Here is a 25,302-nt window from a genome sequence, read left to right as displayed (position 1 = left end):
GTGGGCACTGTTGTCGCGCAGATTGACACGACAACGCTCAGACCGGGGGCTGTCACTCTGATCCCCAATCCCTCCGTTTAAGCCTGTCTCTCGCGGCTAAGGGGGGTAGACCCTGTGAGATGATGAGACCAACTGTCGACCAGTTGGTTGGGAGGCACGAGACACGATGAGATAAGCACTAAAAGGATTTAATTAACTTAGCAGACCAGTGCCTTAAGAGATTGATGTTTAATCGATTAATTATCAGATACTGCAGCAATATAGACCCTGAGAAGTAATCATTTATCATAAAAAAGCTTAAAATTTCCCCAGATATAAGATAATCATAAAAGGCTCAAAAGCTCAACAACTTAAGAGAGTAAATGCCTTAAACAACCACATATATGCAGCTAATCTTCAGATGAAAATTTGAATCAGATTAAACACCAATTCCCACATTAAAATTTTCAACCTCAGCATAAAGGTGAGACCAAGTTAATTTCCGAGGCAAGACTGAAACTGGCAAAAAAATTCGCGATGCTTTTATACTTTTTTTTTTTTTTTTTTTTTAGGAATGTAAAATGAAACTTAACTAAAAAAATAAAACTAAAACTCTAAAAAAATATTTATTTTCTCTTTTTTTTTTTTTTTTTAAAAGAAAAAAATTAAAACTAATTTACAATCTAAATAAAATAAATCCTAAAAAATAAAAAAATAAAAACTAAGTCAAACTAAAAAGGACTCAACTAAATGAAAATCGACCCTTTTTTTTATATCATATTCTAAAACAAAATAAAAAATTTATAAAACAAATCTAAATAAAACAAATTAAAATCTAATTAAAACAAAAATCTAAAACATAAAAATGCAAAGTCCTAACTTCAAATTTGACGTAATGAAAATAAAACTGTAATACGATTTTTGTTTTTTGAGTAAACGAAGGCGCATAAAAATTTAAAACGATTAAATAAAGGAGAACGATACCCTAACTGATGCGTAAAACCCAAAAAAAATGTGAAAGTACCTGCGCGAATTTTAAAGAGAAAATGCGGGCCAAGAGAAACTCGATGAATAGATCGATTCGTGCTCAGATTTCTTGATTTGTTCTTGTCTTTTTGCTGACAGGCCGGCGCTGGTATTCCCATGCAAAATACCCACAAAATTCCTTCACGCTGTGCACAAACTCTGGAAGGAAAACGCGTTTCCTCACGGGCCGAGAAAACTCTCACAAATGATGGCGCAGCAGGGTGATTTAAAGATGCGAATATGACCTTCTCCAAGGTAATGCGTAAAAAGGATTTGCATAACAGTTTTTAATGGCGTGATCGATGGCAGTTTTGAATCGATAACCTGGAGCAAATCGATTTTTGAAACGCACAGTTTTTTGAATGTTTTGCACAGTACATACGATGCCCAGCACGTGCTTCTGATTAAACCGATACCTCCAAAGAAATATTCACAACTGGACTCTTCAATATTGTTTCATGCCAAATACATCGACGCGTTTTCTTGTACTGTCGTTTTCAAAGGATCTGTTCCGGCAGCGTTCTGAGTTCTGTCTGCTGGCTCATGTCACTGCGAAATCACGCTGTATACACATAAAAATTTATTGCATTCAGATTTAACAATGAAGCCTGCATCAAAAATTTTGAAGGAATTGCCTGTGGGCCGATCCTGGGCAACTGCAATTAAAAGAAAATAAAACCCTAATTAAAAAAATTTGAAACCCTAGAACAACTGATTAATGTACAGATTTTTGGCCCCTTAACAGCCAGATTCAGCAATGAGCACAGGAATATTTTAAAGAAATAAAGATTTCAGATTTTCACTGTGAAGAACTTCAGAAAATCTCTCAAGCAAATTAAAAAAATAAATAAACTGAATGATAGACCCAGGATCAAATCCAACTGGGCTCAGCAAAAAATGCTTGCGGGAGTTGGCTGGTTCAGCGGAGAACTTCCCCAAACGCCCACAAATTCTCTTCAGAAATGGTTTTCTGCACACCTCAAAACAACCATCAGTAAAGAGGGCAAAAATGCTGCTAGATCTCAAAAAGTAATGGAGATACCTGCCATTACTTCAGAAACCCTAACAGCACTCAAACCCTAGCAAGTGAACAAGATACCTGTGCTCACAATACTCTACAATAAGCTATTATTAATGGCTGAAAATAAAATATGCAGAAAATTAAACAATCTCACAGCATTTCCAGAGAGTAACACCAGCAAGATTTGGACCCCAAAGTCTTCTTTTATTAACCAGAAAAAAGATTACAAGAGAGCTTCTTCAGTACCAGACTCACAAATTAGATGATTTGAAAATGACCCCTAGCACCCTACTTAAAGGAAATGATCCCAACGGCTAGTTCGAGTGATCCATGTTGAAATGATCTCGACCGTTGATGAGGATCAAGACATCTCTTGATCTCATCTGTCAATTTATTAAAAAATGATATTTTTCATGCATTCACTTAAAATATTATTATTTTATTAGTTAGGGTTTTTGCTTTATTTTATAATTTTTTATTTATTCATTTTTTTAATTTTTTAATTTTTATTTATTTTATTATTTTATTATTTTTATTTATTTTTTTAAATGGATCACCGAACTAAGCCTTCGGAAACATCACCTAGAACCTAGGACTTAGGACTCATGAGGGGATTTAAAACAATTTTCAACCCTCAAGACACATTTCATCATGACTTTTACAATTTACATCTTAAGGGGATGAACCCACTTAATACAGACCCTCATAAATCACCCAGTTCTGCGACACGACTATAATCTGGCAGATTAACACACTAGGATTCTCCTAAAGTTCTAATGACAAAATCCATCTCGGCTTTGGGGTCAGGCTGAAGGAAAACTCTGCCGATCATGGATCGGTGAGACGAAAAACCTTCCGGGACATAGATTACCACTAGAAAGTTAGGTCCACCTAGGCAATTTACATATACGACTCATATCTGCTAAGATTATTTACAATTCATACATGCAGACTGGGTTTACAATTAAAATGATCAAGCTGCTGATGACTGCAGGATGGCACAGACACGTCGATCAGGTGCTACCCCTTTTTGCCAAGAAAAAGGGGGTGTACTGCATGGGGAGTTGACCGGTAGTGGTCAACAGGGACTTCAAGGGAGGTTGTCCAAATATCAAGAAGGACAACAACAAAAGAGGAAGGGAAGAAGCCCATATCACTGAAGAAGTGGAAGAAGCTAAAAAGAAGAAATCCAGGAAGGAGGAATTAAAACATCTCTACTATGATTGAGATAGTCTTCCTCACCTAGTTATTTTCAAGTTTTTGTTTCAATTTTTCTATTGTAAAGTATAACTATCATGGTAAGAATCATTTAAAGCATGATACAATGCATCATGTTAGGAGATGGCATCATAGAAGCATATGATTGAAAGCAAGAGCTCGTGACATCATCATAAAGAAGCATGAAAGATAGTTGAAATAGAAGTCTATGGTTGTGGGTTTTTCTCTCAATTGGGGAGGTTTTGGGCCTAGTTGATCCCCTATATCTTGTCTCCTATTGTTTCATTGTTCTTTATGATTTGATAGTTGTTTGATGATAGAGAACACTAATAATAATAAAGGAAAGAAGAAGTTAAACAAGTAAAGTAAAAATACATCACAAGCAGTTGCCAAAGTAAGAGAAATCACCTACACTTGTTGCCCCCTAGATTTCTCAACACAAGAATGAACTCCCACAGGTCCGCAACCAGCCCTAACTAGGATGTGGCCTAGACCTTCCAATAATGTAGATTTATCCTAGACCAACCGCCCTATTCATAGTTGTCTCGATTGGCCTAACCAGCCCTCCAAGTCCTATGGCCTATTCTAAACCACTTCAGCAATTCCACAGCCAATCTCCTCACACAAGATTTGCTCTAGCTTTTCCTTGCTCATCATTTCTAGCTCAGATTGTGGCTTCTCTCTAGGATCTGTGGCCTCCTTGCACAGAACTTGACCTCCTCTAGGGTTCTCTTACTCCACACATGAAATTTTTCTCATTGTGAGTGTAGGCCTCTCCTTTGGCCTCTTACTTGTACTTATGTGTAAGTGCTCTTGGGGGTTTTCCTTGTCTATTAAGAAACGCTCATTTAACAACTCAAACACAAATCAAGATAAACAATTAATTATCTTAGGTCCAAACCCACATCTTTTGATCAAAACCCGAACTACTTGGATAACTTTCCCAACCAACTCCTTTTGGTGGGTTTTCACCTCTCGAAAACACCTTCCAAGCTTCCCAAATTCCAATAATTTTCTTCTTTATAACTTGCTCTAGTAATGTTAGATAGGATTTATTTATCTATTATTATATGATCTATTTGTCTTCTAGCAAGATCTATGTTTAGCCAATTTAATAATTTAGGTTTTGTTGCTTTAATCTTTATTTACAAGTGTTTATGCTAGGGTCTATGGTTTTATGTTAATTGTTTCAGTTTAGTAGCCAATATATAGGGGTATTTTATTTGAATTAGCACAAGCCTCTTTGCAAACCAAGAGAGATAATATCACTAGAGATTAGAGTCAAAACACTTAATTTGTGAACTCTAAAGAGAAATTGTAAAGTACCTAGGGAGTTACCCGAGGGAATAATGTATATAATATGGTCATAATAATGGAACAGGCCCACTACATAATTAAAAGGAAATAACATAATAATAATTATCTGGGATAGGCCCCAAGGTATACTCATGAGAAAGTATAAATACACAAGTTTCATTATATTCAAGGTGTGTTGAATTGTATAGTCATGTAGCATGCATGACTTCAGAAGTGATTCCTTCCATAAGGATTATTTGATGGTGTTACCCTACCTTAAGGGTTTTTCTTTCTATATTGTTGTGTTGCTTATAGTGAATATCTTGGATATCTTTCATTTTTCAGTGTTTATTACAGAAGTTTTTGGGTGGATTCTCTTACATATTTGATGTTTTAGTTATTCCTTCCTTAAGGAGTATTTGATGGTATTACCCTACCTTAAGGGTTCTTCTTTGTATATTCTTGTGTTGATTAAGGTGAATGTCTTAGACATCATTGGTGTTTTAGGGTTATCATGTAATTTTATAGTGGATACGCTCTTATATGTTTGAAGTTATTCTGCAAGTAGAATCAAAGTTCTTTCTTCCTTCCATGAGGAGTAATTGATGGTAATACCCTACCTTAAGGGCTCTTATCTCTATATTTTTGTGTTTTTATGGTGAATGTCTTGGATATCTTTGGTGTTTTATAGTTTATAGTGGAAAATTTATGGTGGGTATTCTCTTATATCTTTGAAGATCTACAAGTGGAATCGGATCTCTTTCTTGGGTTCGAAGTGAGAAAATATTTTGGCACAATGTGGGATGAGAAAATATTATGTTTCATTTCTAAAACTTTCTATGCAAAATTTGGAGAATTCAATTTAAGAACTGGATTCACCTCAAAAAGATACCAATTTCAAAGCCAAAATGTCCAAAACAGAGTCCAAGAAGTTCAGAAATCATTGATATAAAATCAACCTTTTTAGGGATTTTTCTAGGACTGCCATGAAATTAGCAAATTTAATATCTTTTCGATAGAGTACAAAATTCAGTCAAACCAATGCCAATAAATTCACAAGAGATGTGGCATTTTATATTTGGGGTCATAACAGCCAATCCAATAAGTATAACAAAATTTAAGGTTATTCTACATTACCGGCTTCAAAATCTAACTACATCAAGGAGCCCCATTGAAAAGTAAGTGATTCTCTTTGAAACCTGTAGAAATTTGATGACTAAAAAGTTTCCTGCAATCACAACCTCGTTTTAATTTCACCTTATCACTCCCATTCCCATAAACATACATTCAACATATAGAATTCTAGAAATGAAATTTCATATTAAAACATATGGGACTGTCAACACATTCTGAAAATAAATATGGACATAAACAGACCAGCAACACACATAAAAATAGTCCTTCCATGAGGAGTATTTGATGGTATTACCCTACCTTAAGGGTTCTTCTTTGTATATTCTTGCGTTGATTAAGGTGAATGTCTTAGACATCATTGGTGTTTTAGGGTTATCATGTAATTTTAAGGTGGATACTCTCTTATATGTTTGAAGTTCTTCTACAAGTAGAATCAAAGCTCTTTCTTCCTTCCATGAGGAGTAATTGATGTTATTGCCCTACCTTAAGGGTTCTTCTCTCTCTATTTTTGTGTTGTTTATGGTGAATGTCTTGGATATCTTTGGTGTTTTATAGTTTATAGGGGAAATTTTATGGTGGGCATCCTCTTATATCTATTAGAATAATGCTATTTTAGTGTTTAATGCTCATCTGTGATCTTAATTAGCAATTTCTTATTAGAAACTTCTTGTTTCTATTTTCTTAGTAGAAACTTGTTTCTGTAAATACAATTGTATTATTTATTGAGCTTCACTACTCATTGTAAATCAATTCAATTCATTCATTGATTATGGTATCAGAGCCTGGACCCAGGTTCGATTCCCCCGAGTTGCGTTTGAAGGTGGGTACAACTGGTATAAGAGCTCGGGTATTTTTTTCGAACTAATTTTTCATTGCTTGAAAAATTTTGTGCTTCATTTCGAAATTGATCTCATCGAGTCTGAAATTTTTTTTTGGGCATTGCGTTTTATTTTTTTGGGGCGTCGTGGTCCACCATTGCAGGTTCCCGACAAATAGCACTACGTCACTGCTGCTGTTCTCCACGGAAGCCGAGATCCTGGCAGGTCGAATTCCCGCGTTCGACTCCCGCTTGGCTCTCTATGTGAGGGTTTATGTGTGCGAGAGTATCTAGCTAGGAAAATATCGGGCATCTTCTATACAAGTGTGGCCATTTGTTGCTCCAGTTTGATGGGCAAGACCACTGGTGGCAAATCTGATCTCCACTTTCAGCCACATTGTGAAATTGCTATTTAAAACTTGTTAAATCTTGTTCTGTTCTGTTTGTGGTTTGGGCACGAGGTATTCGGTGGCCGTGGTTCGATTCTCTGGAGCCGGCAGGTCCAGGTCCAAGACCGGAGCGTTGACAAAAATGATAAAAATTCCTGACTGGTCGCGCTACCCCATGCTCAAAGTCACGTAACAACATCACACAACAAAGACTGAAATTTTCAAAGTCAACGTGTCCATACCTCCGCAATCCATATTGCAGGCATGAAATTTAAGGGCGTGGAAGGTTTCGCTTCATGTCATTCATTCCCGTTGCTGCTGCCGCTGCCACTGTCTATCCGCGCTGTTGTCGCTACCGCTGGAGGAGTCCAGTCAAACGCAACCGTCCTTTTTTTGAAGCGGCTGTCAGCATACAAATATATTGAGCCACTGAAGTCATCGTTTGAAGAAAAAAACGCAGAGAATGACGTTGTTGCCATGAAGAGAGTGCCGTGAAGAAATGTTGCATGGGTCCTCCTGCACGCGGAGATCGTCAGAGGCTATCTTGTTTCCATTTGTTGACGGAACCTGCTCTACCCGTGCTTGCATTCATTCATTCTGATTCATTCAAGGGAAATAACAGTGGAGGCTAGGATTAGGTCATACATGTGCCTAGAAATCACAACGGGGTTGTGATTTGACAATTTTTTTTCTCTCCAGAAGGGCGTTCTCGTATACAGGTGTTTCCAGTGTGCCTGATTTTGTGCAGCGGCAAGGGTGCTGGACATGGTAATCTGGGGCTCTTGAAGCACCTTCGTTATTGTTCTCGTTCACTTTTGCTGTTGGGACCTGCACAGCTTTGTCGGAGTTGGATCATAAGAGACATTACACGAGTTAATCCATGGACTGATCTATGGTGTATTTGCTTTCTCGGAACTTTTATAAAGAGAATTGAGCCGTTGTTGGCCTACCTACTGCAATAACTTAAATCTGCTCGCGAGTACTTCTCTGAAGGACGAGTTATCTTTGCATATGATGTGTTCACTTCAGAAAAAGGACATATATACACTCCGTTTCCAGGCCTATTTTCTGTTGTGTTTATCAGCCCTCTTATACAGTGTATTCAGCGTGTCTTTTATTGCTGGCTGAGTGTGAAGATTTTGTTGGTCAAGTTCTTCTATGTTGAACGTCATTTCTCAAATTAATTGTTGGCTACATAAAAGTTTGCACCTGTCAGATTTCGTCTGGATCAGCCGGCATCTGCATTGAAATCCATGTCGGACTCCTTTGTTGTTTTTTGTGTCTTGGGAAACGTGCAGATGGCCTCGCTAACAAATCTGATGTTGGAAGGCGGTCAACGCTTTAATGGCACCAATTATAACATCTGGAAACAGAGAATGTTGACCATTTTTTAATATAGGCGTCTTGACCAGCTCGTTTTGGGCAAAGAGCTCAGTGCTGGTACAGCTGGTGCAGATCAAGATAAGTTTGATGATCGAAATCGAGAGGCTGTTATGCTTCTCAAACTCTCTGTGACTGATGATTAGTTACCAGAGATTCCTTCCGGCAAGACAGCTGCCGAAATCTGGCAACATTTGAAGGAACTGCACGAGACATCCGACAAGAGCAGAGCTTTCTTTCTAAAGAATCAATTGTTCTCCATCATGATGGACGATCGTATGTCTTTACAAGAACATCTTAACAAGATTAAAGACATTCAAGATCAACTCGAAGCCATTGGTCGGACCATGGAGGAAGAAGATATGGTAGTCATCACTCTGAAAAGTCTACCAAAACCTTATGAGCACTTCATAGAAACACTCAACATTACCTCCACTAATGTTGATCTGAAGTTTCCGGAGTTATGCACTAAACTCCTGCAGCAGGATTGTTGTAAACAACAGTTTGGTAGTGGTGCTTCATCAACCTCCTCAAAAAATGCTTTTGATGCCAAATATCAGTCCTCTTAGTCCTTTCAGCAGAAACGTTCTTCTCGGCCTTCTGATCCTGCCAAGAAGAAAAATGTGCAGTGTAATTACTGTCACAAGTTTGGCCACATAAAGAAATATTGCCGACAGAGGATTACTTCTGAACAGAAGAAGCAGGGAGGGTATCATCAAAAAGCGAATGTTGCAGAACATTCCGAGCAAAAGGAATCTGCCTTTTACGCCTTTATGGCTAAGAGGTCCTCAGATCATGCCCTGTCTTCTGCCTGGTACATTGACTCTAGTGCATCACGTCATTTCTCTCACAGACATGACTGGTTTACTGACTTCTCATCTTTCAATGATTATGTGGTATTCGGCAGAGGTGAGGAGTACACAGTGGTTGGCAGAGGTACAGTTTAGATCCAGACTGATGGGCGCACACTTATCTTCCTGAATGTGTACTATGTTCCTAGTATGGAAATTAATCTATTGTCTGCCAGCGAGATTATGAGGAACTCTCCTCAGCTCGATGTGGTGTTTAGTGCGCACAAGTGCTCCATTATTGATAGGGAAACTCGTCTTACGGTTGTTGTTGGCCTAGAGGATCATGGTCTATACAGGCTTCTTGACACTGGTGATTCTCCAGAAGTGGCTCTAGCAGCTCGTGTTTCTCCCATCAGCACTTTGTGGCATCAAAGATATGGGCATCTCAACATTCATTATCTCTCTCAGCTATCTCGGGAGGGACTTGTGTCAGGGTTACCTGATATTCAGACTCAGCAATTGGGAATGTGCGGCACCTGTCAAGCTGGCAAGCAACATCGATCTTCAGTCAAGGATGGAGAATCTTGGTGTGCATCTAAGGTACTCTAGTTAATTCATGATGATATTTGTGGTCCTATGAATACATTTTCAGTTATTGGTTGCAAATATTTTTTGCTTATTTTAGATGATTTCAATAGAAAGATGTGGGTGTACTTTCTAAAACATAAATCTGATGTATTTAGTATCTTTCAGAAGTTTAAGTCCTTAGTTGAAAAAGAGTCTGGTTGTAATATCATAACTCTTAGGATAGATAACGGGGGGGAATTTTGTTCTTCTGCTTTCTCCAACTTCTGTGATACCCATGGCATCAAACGCCAGTTAACTACACCCTACACTCCTCAGCAGAACAGTGTTGTTGAACGTCACAACCGTACGATTGTTGAAATGGCTCGTTCCATGTTACAACACAAGAGTGTTCTGAACAAATTTTGGGTTGAAGCAGTGTTTACTGCTGTCTATCTTCTTAACCGATCACCTACTCAGGCTATTAAGGGGAAGACTCTAGAAGAGGTTTGGTCTGGCCGTAAGCCTAAGATCAGTCACCTCAAAGTGTTTGGCTCGGTTGCATATGTTTGGATTCCAGCTACTAAGCACTCTAAGTTGGATTCCAAAAGCCAGAAACTCATGATGACAGGGTACAGTGATCACCACAAGGCCTATAGGCTAATAGATTTAGACACTAATCGTCTTATCTTCAGCTGGGACGTAGTATTTGATGAAGACAGAGGGTTCTTTCAGTCCCCTCCTTCTAAGCAGTTTTCTGAGGATCAGCCTCCCAATGTTCTTCCGTTAGGTCCACCTGATGGGAGGGATGATGCAACATCAGTATTTGATGACTCACTACCTGAGTTCCCTCTGGAAAATAATCCTCCTCTCGCTACTCCTGTTGTTCTTGAGCCTCCTCCACCTACTCCAGATATTGGTTCTTCTACTCTCCGTCCTAAATGGTGGGCTAAAACTATTGGTGATCTCCGGGATAATGAACTCCTTGAACGTATAACTTCCAAAAATAAGAGCAAACAATAGCCTACAGTAAATTTTGCTCTTATGGCTAACTTACATAGTGTTTTTGAGCCTCAAACCTATTCAGAGGCTAAGGGTATACCTGAGTGGGAACAGGCTATGGAAGCTGAATTCCAAAGTCTTCAGAAGAACCACACTTGGACCCTTTCTGATCTTCCTGTAGGGACGAAGCCCATTAGCTGCAAAGTAAAATACAAAGATGGCAAAACCCTAGGCAAGTATAAGGCTCACCTTATTACTCGAGCGTTCTCATAGAAGGAAGGCATAGACTATGAGAAGACCTTTGCTCCTACAACCAAGTTGAGTACCATACGAGTTGTCCTTGCCTTAGTAGCTCAGTTCAATTGGAAAGTCCATTAGATGGATGTAAAGAGTGCTTTTTTGAATGGTGACTTACAGGAAGAAGTCTACATGACGCAGCCTCCAGGATTCAAGGTTGCCAGTCAAGAACAGAAAGTCTGTAGATTAGTCAAAGCACTCTATGGTCTGAAACAAGCCCCTCGGGCTTGGTACATGAAAATTGATAAGTACCTAACAGATCATGGCTTTCAGCGGAGTCCATCTGATGCAAACCTGTATATCAAACATACTGGTGATGATATTCTATTTGTGGTTGTCTATGTGGATGATCTTATCATTACTGGCAATTCAGCACATTTGATCCATGGGATCAAACAGGATTTGTGTAGCATTTTTGATATGACAGACTTGGGACTTCTTCATTAATGTTTGAGGGTTGAAGTCTGGCAAACTGAGAACAACATCTTTCTCTCTCAGTCCAAGTATGCCAGAAATCTTGTGGACAGGTTCAGAATGCAGGATTGCAAACCTGCAACGACTCCTATGGAACTAGGGCTCAAACTTTCAGCTCAATCATTCTCACCACTTGTGGATGAAACTTTATTCAGGCAATTAGTGGGCAGCCTCATCTACCTTACTACCACTAGACCTAATATCAGTTTTGCAGTGAGCTGCATTTCACGCTTCATGTCAGCTCCTAAGGCTGATCATTGGATAGCAGCAAAGCGTGTGCTGCGTTATGTAAGTGGCACTCTTGATTATGGACTTCTGTACACTCGAAGTTCAGATCCTACACTCAGTGGTTACACAGATTCCGACTGCGTCGGTTCGGTTGATGACCGTAAATCTACAGCTGGGTATGTGTTTAGTCTAGGATCTGGCGCTGTCACATGGACTAGTAAGAAGCAGCAGGCAGTGGCTCTCTCCTCAACAGAAGCAGAGTTTCGGGGAGCAATTAAGGCATCTTGTGAGGCAGTTTGGCTTCGACGTATGCTTGCGGATATGCATGTTTCCAAAGAAGGTCCTACTCCCTTGTTTTGTGATAATCAGGGAGTGCTTAAATTCGCTAAGAATCCAGTCTTCCATGAACGAACAAAGCATGTTGAAACCCATTGTCACTACATTCGACAACTTGCTGAAGACGGATCCATTCAGTTACTATATGTTCCCACAACGGAGCAGTCAGCAGACATCTTCACCAAGCCTCTTGGTCCTAATAAGTTTGTAAAATTCATAGGGTCTATAGGTGTTGTAAATAGATTGAGCATTATGGGAGGGTATTAGAATAATGCTATTTTAGTGTTTAATGCTCATCTATGATCTTAATTAGTAGTTTCTTATTAGAAACTTGTTGTTTCTATTTTCTTAGTAGAAACTTGCTGTTTTTATTTTCTTAGTAGAAACTTGTTGTTTCTGTAAATACAGTTGTATTATTTATTGAGCTTCACTGCTCATTGTAGATCAATTCAATTCATTCATAGATTAATATCTTTGAAGATCTACAAGTGGAATCAGATCTCTTTCTTGGGTTCGAAGTGAGAAAATATTTTGGCACAATGTTGGATGAGAAATATTATGTTCCATTTCTAAAACTTTCTATGTAAAATTTGGAGAATTCAATCTAAGAACTGGATTCACCTCGAAAAGATAACCAATTTCAAAGAAAAAATGTCCAAAACGGAGTCCAAGAAGTTCAGAAATCATTGATATAAAATCAACCTTTTTAGGGATTTTTCCAGGACTGCCATGAAATTAGAAAATTTAATATATTTTCGATAGAGTACAAAATTTCAGTCAAACCAACGCCAATAAATTCACAAGAGATGTGGCATTTTATATTTGGGGTCATAACAGCCAATCCAATAAGTATAACAAAAGTTAAGGTCATTCTACATTTACAGCCTCAAAATCTAACTACATCAAGGAGCCCCAATGAAAAGTAAGTGATTCTCTTTGAAACCTGTAGAAACTTGATGACTCAAAAATTTCCTGCAATCCCAACCCGGTTTTAATTTCACCTTATCACTCCCATTCTCATAAACATACATTCAACATATAGAATTGTGGAAATGAAATTTTCAAATTAAAACACATGGCATTGTCAACACATGCTGAAAATAAATATGGACATAAACAGACCAACAACACACATAAAAATACACAGATTTTTGGTCAACTTAGACCCAGGCAAAACCCCTTCAATCTTCTCCAGGGGAAACCTATTAGAGAGCTCTTCAAATTTATTTATCTTTCAAGTTTAGGAAAAATACATTTGCAGACAAAACAAAACAACAAAATACAACTTATCTCTTCAACCCAAAATTCTTTGAAAATCGTGCCCACTTGAAGCTGAAAATATGTATTGTATGGATACGGACTGTACTGTATGAACTCCGTACGGGTTGTACATATTTTCATACTGTTGTACGGATTGTATGGAATTTTTTCAAAAAAATCCTCAAAAACTTCTCTCGAACGGAGTGTAGCTCCCAGCATTAAATGTTGTTCATACTATACCTTCTGATATCTTCTATGCCTTGATTTTCGTGCCCAACTTTGCCCAGAAATCACTCATTCAGCTTATTGCAACAAATTTCTCCTTCAAACCTTTTCTCCAGCTCTCAACCTCCTTTCTCCAGTCTGCTCATGAAGAGTGAAAGCAATCTCTCTTTTATTTTCCCCCTTTTGTTTCCCTAAATGACTTTTGGGCAACCCTAAGATCTAATTGCTCAGATTCATTTAGATCAAGGGATGAGAATAAATGTGCATTTAATTCTCACTTTCTCTTTTTAACTCACCCATTAAAAAAAGTACACACATTGTACTTTATGTCTAAAGTCACTTTTCACTTTGTAATTTAACATTGACTTTACCACTTATAAAGTCACTTTCACTTTATAAAGTCACACTTAAGAATTATTTTGGACACGTTTCCCTAGGTAGAGGCTAACCAATGGGAAACCAATTGTCCAAGGTACATTAAAAATCAACAAAACCCTAGTTCTATTTTGGATTTTCAAGAAAGACGTCTTTTACAAGAAAAGATGGTGGTCCGAGTTTTGAAGAATACATTACAAAACTAAAGTCGATATGGGGAAAGAATTGGGAAATTGTTCTTCGTGATTTTTACAAGAAAAGGTGGCCATAAGCTGACAATCACTTAAACATGACATAGTAATGGCATACTTGGGAAATTGTCTTTCATGATTTTTTTACAAGAAAAGACGGCCATAGGGTGGCATTCACTTAAACATATAGTAATGGCATCCTCAAATGAAGTGTATGTCAAATATTTTTTTGACTGCTAGTATTATGTTGAGAAGATTTATAAGAAGAGCACTAGGGATTTATTTTCATGTGACAACTTTTTATTACAAGTTCATAGATGTATTCGATGAGAGAAGGTCATTGTTTCTATTAACCATAGTTCCAACCAGAATTTCATCAATGTTAACTTGGCTAAAAGATTGCATGTTCCCACAAAGAATACTCAAAGTACATAGGTTTAGGGTGAAAGTGTTCAAACTTTTAAAGATTTGAAGGTTTCCATGGATGACTGTGTTGCATTCAGATTTTTATGATATAGATATTGATGATGCAAATATTGTTTTGGGATATCCTTGGACAGACTTGTTGGTACAGTTAATATTAATGCGCAAAGGAACTTTTTGAAGCTTTGGTACAAGAAAAGGATCACATTGCAAGATACGTTTCTTACTGAGCAAAAGGGGCCCAGGGGACCACATGAAAAAACCACTACAAAGAAAATAATTGTAGTTCCTAATGGCATATCAAAAGAGGAGTCCAAACTCAAATTAGAAGAAAACCCTACAGAAGCACTTGAAGAAAATCTGTAAAAAGGGCATAAAAAGGAAGAAGCAGCTAATGAACTAAATGTCTCAAAGGAACCACATGTTCAAGAATCAAAGAAAGAAAATCTGATAGCTAAGTTTGCTATATATCACCACCTGCACCACTCAAAGAAACATCATCGAGACAAGGGCACGAATGTCAAGAAACTTACTATAGATCAATAGGGAATCAAAACGGCAATCAGTATGGAGACACACAGAGGACTACAAGCAATGCATGGAAATATTACATTAGTGCAGGAAAGACATGGATCCCAAGAATAAACTAGAATCAAGATCAAGGAATGGCCACAATTGAACTCCATTTCACATTTCACAAGGATAGATGGATGCTTGTGCATGGTACCAGGCCACTATATTGCGCAGTACGTCATATTATATGGCTTCTTCCCATCAGTATTTAATTATTCTCTTAGGAGAGTATTTTTATTAAACGTTTCAGCGATTTACCTTTTCCTTAGCAATATCTGCAGCCTCCATTTTTCCATTAATTGTAGTTGTCAGCTGTGTGCTTCAATCTTCACTTCTTCCTGAAGGGTAGGATACATTGTCCGTACAGTATCAAGTAGAAACCTATCTCCATCATGCATTGCCATCATTGACACAGCCAAAGGACACTTATCATGTTGCCCTACAGGTATGCTCACCTATTATCATTTACCAAAATTAAAACATATTTTAGTTTTGCAAACGTCATGTTAAACAAGCAATGCCTAATCACTAAACATTGACAAGCAAAAATTTTCACAAACTAATATCAGCTGTAGTCAATATTTATAAAATGAAAGCCTGAATGTTTACATAGAGCAGCCTGAGAAATTTACTTGTTTCCAGATCTTGAAATGATAGCATATTTATTATCTTATGAAATTAACATCAGGTGCAACAAAGTTGAATTGACAGACTATGTATTAAGTTCTGACATTTTAAACATACCTGACAGCATCCAGACATTCCAGATATACTCAACAGTGTGAAAGCCCTTCCACAAAAGTCCTCCAACAAATTTTCTTTCATATTGAGCTTAGGTGCAGGACCCGGAGTTGTGGGAATGATTAGGATTGCATCGTCCTGCCAACAACATATGCAATTGTAAAGAAAGCTAGCAACCAAGATAACATTCTCTTCAGATAATGAAGCTCTAAATGGCAGCAGATTAACCCGAAACAGCTTGAGGATCCAATGAGGAATGGTCGGTGCTTTCTCTTTATGGCTTGAAAATAACAGCCATCTCAAAAAATGTCGTAACTCTAGTGAACACTTATTTTAATAGATAACATTGTCGATACCATCCTCAAGGACTTCGACAATTCATGGTAGGCAGATAGTAGTTGGACATCAAGCAAACGTCTTCAATAACAAGCACAACATTATCTGACTGCGTAACCATGCAGTCCAAAAGGGTACATTTCTGTATATACATGGAACGGATTTGAGTCATTAGGAAGAGAAGTCAATACAGATGAACTGAATTTTCAGTGATGAGTTGCTGCAGTGTTGATGTTTATGATAGTACTCTATTAATGTTCTTACTAAATAGTTGACATAAAAATTACTGTCTCTTGACAAATGTTATCAGAACCAAACCAGTCATCGAACCGGTTAACCCCCCAAACCCGGACACTGTAGGGAATCAGGATAAAACTTGACCAAAACCTTAGTCGACCAAAAAATAAATAAAATATTCAAATTTTAAAGAAAAACATATATATTCATGTGCATCCATATGTATTCATACAATTCATACACAAACATGCAAAAGTTCTCATGTATATGTCTAATAAGAGTGCATAGAACCAAAACAGCATCTAGTGCAATACATCTCTCAATCGAAAATACATCAACAAAGAGGCTCTAGATGGCCTCTAGCATAAAAATAATAATAATAATGCTACAACAAATACCTACAGATCATCAAAATCATTGTCTATATTCAATATTGGGATCCTCATCATTATTATCATGTTGGAAAATGTAACTAGGTCTGGTCTTCATAATTATCTTTGTACTTACGGCAATGTATATCTTACGTAAAAACAAAAAGGAGAAGAAGAAATTTTATTTTTCAAGCATGGGTTTCATGCTCCAGTCAAATTATTATTTAAGCATGTTCTGCTCATTATTATTTGTACTGATCAAAGTCAGAGACTTATTTATAGCCTGGAAAAAGAATATTCAATTTGTAATTCGGGTCAAAATTGCCTCTAGATGTCAAGTAGGCCCTGCCTATCAAATTGGCCCTGCCCCAGAAGACATGTCTATCCGAACCCCTCTGGACAGTATAATTAGAGGGTGAATTGAGCTCATTTGTACACAAGCATTTTGTATGATCTGTTCTGAAATATCGCAAAGAAGGATAGTGAAGGAAGAAGAGCCGAAGTCCGAAATTGACAAGTAAAGAAGGATTTTTCTAGAGCTCGGATTTGTGGAAGTTCTGCCTCGACACATCTCTGTTGAAGATTTGTTTCTCATGTTGTACATGTTTCTGGTCTCTTGCTGTTGATGGATTTGCTATGTGGAAGGAGGGCTTGACTTGGCATCTAGAAGGTTGAAGTCTTTCTATGGTCATGGGTCTTGGATATCTCACTTTGATTTGATTTTATAAGTGAATTTTTCTGGGATTTTTCCCTAGCTTGGAGCCTATATTATGTGTTATTTGTTTCTTGCAATCTTTATGTTTTGTACGTTTGGTAATTGTTTGATGAAGAGAACATAATAAATATTAATAAAAAGCCAACAACATTCCCAAGCAATTATCAAAGAAAGAGAAATCTATACTAATGAACAGTTAACCTGATTTCTCAACATATCACCCTCTAAGCATTAAAATAGAGTAGAAAAAGCCTATCGTGTCAAAACAAGATTTTGTTTGAGTGATGGTACATTTTTACTAAGGTCATGATAGAGGAGTTCAACAATCAATGCCACTAACAACAAGATACATAGAGGGCTTGGTGCTCTTGATTAAATGCTAATTCCATACCCTCATGCATGATAAATCCAACGGAAATGTTGCAATCCCCCCATTCTGAAATCCTAAAAACTGATAAGTTTGCTAGAATTTGAGTGGGATCTGAAATTCTACTTTCTCCATATGAAATCCAATGAAGTTGGAACCACTCTCAAACATCTTGTAACTAGTCCTGACATAACTCACCTAGACCTTCACGACAGCAAAATAGCTTCATAAAAGGAAATGAAGTAATCAAGTATCCCTTGGGAAATCTAAAAACCATGAAGGGTCCAATGAATGCTACTTCGCCATCAGTATAGGTTCGAGATGACTCAAAATCAATTACAAATGTACCTTGAAATAAGAAAAAAATTCAAGTTATTGAATCAAAACCTTCACTATTATAAACCTACAGATGCACACACTGATGATTTCTAGCATGTCCAACTAGTTATTTGATTATTTCTGATCGCTAGCAAGCATATATACCTTCAAAAGGGCATTAATTGCTTCACGTGTCTCATCCCTGGCCTTCAAACAATGTCCAATATTTTCATCATTTGTCTCTAGAGCTGCACGTACACGAGTAGATATACCAGGTCCAAAATCAGGCTTTACACTGTTGATCCACTCTTCATGATTCATTTTGAACTCATACCTACACAATCCAATAACCAAGCCTTTCATATTTAAAAACAAGTGGCAGTAAAACAAGATAGCACTTCAAAAATTAAGAATCAGCTCAGCAGAAGTCAGCATGAATAAATCTACAAGCTAAAGACCACACGCAACTGTCTTGAGCAAAACCTTTGTGACAGATGGCAAATAAAAATGCAGTTATGGTTATATAAAAGATCATATCAAGAATCATGTCCATGAAATCAACCAATGAGAACAAGCAATTCTAGAAAAAAAAATCTCTTCCTTTGCGGTTAAGCTGTATGTTATATGTATGCTTCTGTTGACTTCATATTACAATTATCTTTTAAGATGCTGCTATAAATCCTAAAACTCTCACCTGGCCAGTTGGTTTCAGACAAGCTACATCCTCAATGGTGCAAGATAAGATTTCTCCTATTAAAACATCTCAGAGACATCATTTTTGGAGTCAATGCTAAGAGTCATCCATTGGAGGAAAGGCCAAAATCATACAAAACCAGGAAAATAGGTCTATTTATGATGCTGGATCAATTTGTGTCAGGGCTCAGACTATCATATTTATCAGTTGTCAATGCAATTCAGGCTGCTAAAATTATATCAACATTGTTAACAGTATGTCTCACAGGAAATTTCTGGAATCCATCATAGCCAAATGTGGGAACTTAATATTTCACAAAAACCCCCAGTCTACTTCATAATGACCTTTGGTAAACATGACATTGTATATTTTGTATAATGAAAGAAAAAGAAAGAAAACAAATTTCATTTTTCTTCAAAGCATGGGTTTCATGCTCAAGTCTAGGTCAAAAGCATGTTCTTCATGCTTCTAGGTCTTTCTAAGTCTTTCTAGGACAAAGAAGAATTTATGTCATGTATTATAGTCCCATTTGGACTCATTCTAACAATAAAAATATTTATTTTGAGTTAAGAAAAGCCATTTATTCCTCCAAGACCAAGTCGACCCAATCTAGGTAAAGTTGGCCTAAGGGAGGCCTATTCGACCCCTCAAGAAGGCTATAAATGAGAGGGACTTCAACTCATTTGAAACACATACTCCAGCAAGTTTGATCTGCAATAGCGAAGAAGACAAGTGTTGATTTGGGGTAGCATCGGATGTGCTCTAGCCATGAAATTTGGTGCAGAGGCTAAGGCATATGAGATCTCCAATACCCAGAAAGGGTTTGGGCAAATTCTAAACAGTTTGGGAGATATTAAAATAATTAATATTTTTAATGGAGTCCCTAAGTCTAAACTTAGGGAAATTAAAATATTAATGTGAATTAATATAAAACTATGTTAGAATGGTCCAAAAGTCATGGATCAATCCAGATCTATTCTTAGCCATTGATTAGGGACTTAATCTCGGCCGTTGATCTGTCAACGAGAAAAGTATAAGAGGAGGCTTGAGGGTCACTTGGAAAACACACCAAGTGATCAAGATTTCGACTTTCTAGGGCTGGGTTTGCTGAGAAAGTTGAGAGAGTGATCGGTAGTTGCAGCTGAGGGGCAGTGAATACAAAAGCAGAGAGGCAGAGATAGTGTCGGGAGGATCAGCGCAACTGTCGAGAAATCTGACACAGAGGGCAGAAGCCAGAACTGCCGGGAAAGCTGATGTAGGGGGCAGAAGCCAAAACTGTCGGGAACGGTCAGAACTGTCGGGAACTGCCGCGAAAGTTGACGCAGAGGGCAGAAGTCGAAACTGCCGGGAACTGTCGAAACTGTCAAGAAAGCTAACGCAGAGGGAAGAAGAGGCTGACACAGTCCTTAGAGGCTAACGATGGGGTTTTTCGTGGGGAAGATTGGAGCTGAGGAGCTGCCGAAGTGTTTATCTGGGATTTCAGCCAGAGCATCTGTCTCCGAACGAGAGGTACTACTACCGAGATTTTTCTCTGTTGGGTGAGACAAATTTGGCACCCAGATTGTATTCTAAAATTGCTTAATAAATCAAACCCTTAGATAGTTGCACCAGTTTTCCCGCATTGGGTTTTTCCAGGGACATTAGTCCAAAAATAACAATGTCATTTGTGTGCTTGTTTCTGTTTCCTCCAATTGATGATCTGTAATGTGTTGAGCATGTACTTGTGTTTATTTTCAGTATTTACATGGTAAATAACTTGTTAATTAATCAGAACAAGTAGAAAAGAATAAATCAAAAAGTACAAGAATGTTTCTAATTGTTAGACTTAGAAACTTCAACATGGTATCAGAGCGTGGTTGCAAATCATGGGAGAACTGAGGACATCAGCCGAGCAGAGCAGTAGCGGCAAAAAACAGTTGTCCCAAGTGACAAAAGTTGTTCCTAGCAGCAAAACAGCAAGGAAGGGGTGACGCAGTGCCGCATCATCAAGTTCGGGCCAAGAAGAGGCTACGCAGAGGCTGAGAGAGGCAAAGACATGCTCACACAGAGCCACGCAGAGGCCAGGAGGGCTGACGCAGTTGGCTTAGGGAGCTAGTTTGTCGGTGCTAGGACTGCACAGAGCCTAGGAGCTCTCACCTTCAAGTTGTTGGGGTTTAGGAGGCTGTGGATAAGTTGCAGAGTGCAGTTGTGGAGTTGGTGGGGCACTGTTGTCAAAACAGTACCTAACAGGGCAAGGCAAAGGAGGGGGGAGTTGCTACCGAGGGCTTCTAGCCGAGAAATCTGGATCAGTGGTGTGGTTGCACAGACGATCAAAGTAGGGGGCACCTCGACATAGGCAGAGGGATTTCCAGGAGGGAGACCGAGGCTCAGAGGGAGTCACATCGAGAACTTCCAGGAGGGAAGTAGAAGGGCAGCGGAATGGCACTACACGGAGTAAGAGACCAAGACAAACTGGACGAAGCCTCAAACTTCGTAGTCTGGAAGGCCAGAATCTTATCCGTACTTGACAGAAAATGTGTCAAGCACTTCGCCTTGAAGACGATAGCGGTCCCAGTTGACCCAGCTGACAATGACAAGTATGAGGAAGTAATGGCAAGGGCCAAGAGTATCATTCTTGACGAGGTCAAGGATCATATAGTACCACATATTGTTGAGAAGAATATGGCATGGGAGATGTGGGAGACCCTAACCAAGTTGTATCAGCATACTCCCGTGGAGAGGAAGATGCTCCTAGAAAATCAGTTGCGGTCATACCAGATGCAGAAGGGAGAACAGAACAACACCTTCCTCGGTCGATTGAAGGAGATTCAAGATCAGTTGACTTCCATAGGGGCCACACCAGATCCAAATTTGATGGTGAGAACAGCCCTAAATGCAGTCTCAGAAGACTGGGAGGTGTTTGTCCAGAGCATACTGGGTAGGGTGACCCTTCCAGATTGGGAGGAAATGCGGGTGGCTCTTCGCCAAGAAGAGATCAGGAGGGTGACCAAGACAGGAAGCAGCAACAAGGGGATCAAAATCAAGGAGGAAGAGGAGGTGGATGCTACCCTAGCATCTGAGGGTAAGCAAGAAAAGCGGAAGAAGAAGGACCTCTCCAAGGTCAAATGCTTCCACTCTGGGGAACTGGGTCATTATGCGACCCAGTGTCCGAGGAAGAAGAGCAAGGGAGAGACTTCCGAGACCAAGGCAACGTCAACAAGGGCAGAGAAGGAAGTGGAGACAGACAATGCCAATGCCATGAGTGCACACACACCACTTGAGCGAAAGAGGGGAGACATCGAGCTGTAGTCAAGACAACTACAGAAGATGAGGGGCAGGATCCTTGAGTTACCCAACCTATTGGATTATACTTGGCTACGGGAGCCTCGAAGAGGAGTAGCAGGACTGGCAGATGTCGGTAGAGACGGATGACGATGGAGCGGCAGAGAGAGCTACCGTGCAGGATTCCTAGGACAACTCGAGGCTAGCAGGCTGCAACAGTGCGAGAGCCACGGGGCTATTGCACCAGTGTAGGATGGCACAGAGAGGTGTGCAACGGTGTGAGATGCAAGAAGTTGTTGTAGCAGCACAGAGGTCAGAGAGGGAGCACTTATCAGCGACAGAGGGAGCTTCAACATCGGGAGTTTCTCTAGCCTGATGCCAGAGTTGGGAGATCAATTACTTACTTCTCAGTCACTAAGTTGCAATGCAGCAGTTATCAATGACGGTGCTATGGGCAGCACAATTCAGCATGATGAGAGGGATGCAGTGTAGACGCAACAGTGGCAATGGCAGGGCCATCGGCAGCAGCACGGATGCAGAGGGAGCTATCATACGAATGCAGCAGTGGCAGTGGCAAAGCCATTGGTGGCAGTTTGGGATGCAGCAGTACAGATGATGGGCAGCAGGCCTAGCATCAAAGACCGATGCCGGATGATCAGAGTAATACTTAGTGAGGAGTATTGCTAGATCACAGTCCTCACTAAGGGGGAGTGTTGATTTGGGGTAGCATCGGATGTGCTCTAGCCATGAAATTTGGTGGAGAGACTAAGGCGCATGAGATCTCCAATACCCAGAAAGGGTTTGGGCAAATTCTAAACAGTTTGGGAGATATTAAAATAATTAATATTTTTAATGGAGTCCCTAAGTCTAAACTTAGGGAAATTATAATATTAATGTTAATTAATATAAAACTGTGTTAGAATGGTGCAAAAGTCATGGATCAAGCCAGATCTAATCTTAGTCGTTGATTAGGGACTTAATCTCGGGCGTTGATCTGTCAACGAGAAAAGTATAAGAGGAGGCTTGAAGGTCACTTGGAGAACACACCAAAAGATCAAGATTTCGACTTTCTGGGGCTAGGTTCGCTGATAAAGTTAAGAGTGATCTGGAGTTGCAGCTGAGGGGCAATGAATACAGAAGCAGAGAGGCAGAGATAGTGTCGAGAGGATCAGCGCAATTGCCGGGAAAGCTGACGCAAAGGGAAGAAGCTGGAACTGTCGGGAACAGCTAGAACTGCCAGGAAAGTTGACACAAAGGGCAAAATCTAGAACTGATGGGAACACCCGAAACTGCCCGGAACTGTCGGGAAAGCTGACGCAGAGGGCAGAAGCCGGAACTGTCAGGATCTGTCAGAACTACCAGGAAAGCTGACACAGAGGGCAAAAGAGGCTGACGTTATGGTTTTTCGTGGGGTAGATTGGAGCTGAGGAGCTGCCGGAGTGTTTATCCGAGGTTTCAGCCGAAGCATCTGTCTTCAAAGGAGAGGTACTACTACCGACATTTTTCTCTGTTGGGTGAGCCAGATTTGGCACCCCAATTGTATTCTAAAACTGCTTAATAGATCAAACCCTCAGATAGTTGCACCGGTTTTTCTGCATTGGGTTTTTCCGGAGACATTAGTCCAAAAATAACGGTATCATTTCTGTGCTTGTTTCTGTTTCCTTCAGTTGATGATCTGTAATGTGTTGAGCATGTACTAGTGTTTATTTTTAGTATTTACATGGTAAATAACTTGTTAATTAATCAGAACAAGTAGGAAGGAATAAATTAGAAAGTACATGGACGGTTTCTAACTATTAGACTTAGAAACTTCAACAAGAAGGAGAAAGAAAAAGTTGAAGAAGCAAGGTCTAATGAGACATGACTCTCCATGAAGAGGCACTTGCCTATTATATAAGCAGGTCTCTCACTCTCAATTGTATCATCATTATTCATACATTTTAATATATAATCTTTGTATCCTCAATGGATATCTTCATATTCTAAGACTTCTGGAGTAATTAATCTGAAGAAGGAACTTTGTTCGCTTCATTTGGTATCAAAGCTATTCAATCCTCGCTGCTCAACCGCTACACAGAGCCAATCTGATCCGGTCATTGGTCGTTGACATTCATCAACCTTGTTGCCGTTGGAGCGTTTCGCCACAAGATTGTCTCCATTTTCACTATAAGGCCCTTAGCCATTTAAAGAAAAATAATAATAGTATTTAAAAAAATAGATAAATAAATAAATTAAAGAGATTAAAAAAAAATTGAAAAGAAAAGTAAAAAAAATTATAAAACATATTAACAAAATAAAAAGTCAAAGGTCAAAAATACTAAAAAAAAACTAAACAACCCTCAACAATGCTCCGCCACTACTCAACTAGCCGACGAACCTCGCTTTTAGTGCCACTACTGAGATTCTCGTGGCTGCTTGCCATAACCACCATTCCAACGCATTGCCCAGAAGTCAGCCCAACCTGTAACAGTAGTAAGCTCCACCCGCCTCAACAAATTGAACAACTATCATGGTTATGATATATCTCACATAAGTGCATCGAACTAACAACAATTGTGGTATTACAATCTGTGCAACTATGAGTCCGTTCACACCATTTAGGAATCCGCACCAACCATATGATCACGTCTGTGGTAAATGTCACCTGGAAAGCATCCCTGCATTCACACAGTTCATAGCAAATGCCATTGAAAATGAGTTCTCGGTACAGAAACTATAGAATTGCCCTTATGCTCCTATTTGTATCGACACTGCCGAATTGCTTATGTGCTTCTATTTGTACACGTTCGAAAATCTATACCTCTCACATCAATCCATACAATTGAATTGTGTACAATTTGTTGTGTTCCTCCAGAGGGTCGCGACCAATCAACACAATGGTTTATGTTTATACATACAAAAAAAACTAAGGGTTGAATAAGAAAAATCATTGGCCTTCTTGATTTTTTTATATTTTAAAGGTATTAAAAAACAAAAAGGCACGAGGTAAAGTTAAAATTTTATAAAAACCTTGATTAACAGTATAGAAACCAACTTTACCGTATACAAAAAGGGAAATAAAAGTAATATTTATATCATAAAATACAAAGTTATATAAGTGGATGCAGGAGAAATAAAAGAAAAGGAAATTAATAAATAAAATAAGATTATTTCCTAGAAGGTTTGAGAAGAATTATTCAAGTGTTTTATAGTGGATAGTTAAAAAAGGGAAAAAGAAGAAAAAAATATATATATTTAAAAAGGGAAATTATAAGTTGAATACA

At 38.8% G+C, this 25,302-nt stretch overlaps 1 pseudogene across 1 annotated transcript in view; it reads right to left on the bottom strand.

Moving 5' to 3' along the window:
* Positions 1–25,302, bottom strand: part of LOC149236455 (outer envelope protein 64, chloroplastic-like) — a 348,403-nt pseudogene that overhangs the window by 52,139 nt on the left and 270,962 nt on the right. Inside the window, exons 7-9 of the transcript XR_016246219.1 lie at positions 18,250–18,418; positions 15,744–15,878; positions 15,258–15,454 (exon numbers count right to left, since the gene is read on the bottom strand). The product of XR_016246219.1 is annotated as an outer envelope protein 64, chloroplastic-like (transcript). The remainder of the gene's footprint in view (positions 1–15,257; positions 15,455–15,743; positions 15,879–18,249; positions 18,419–25,302) is intronic.

The sequence above is a fragment of the Pinus tabuliformis genome, chromosome 8 (assembly GCF_031772625.1).
Source record: "Pinus tabuliformis cultivar Carrire ecotype Pingquan chromosome 8, CPIR1, whole genome shotgun sequence".
NCBI classification, from domain to species: Eukaryota; Viridiplantae; Streptophyta; class Pinopsida; order Pinales; family Pinaceae; genus Pinus; species Pinus tabuliformis.
This window is presented reverse-complemented; position numbering and strand designations above follow the sequence as displayed.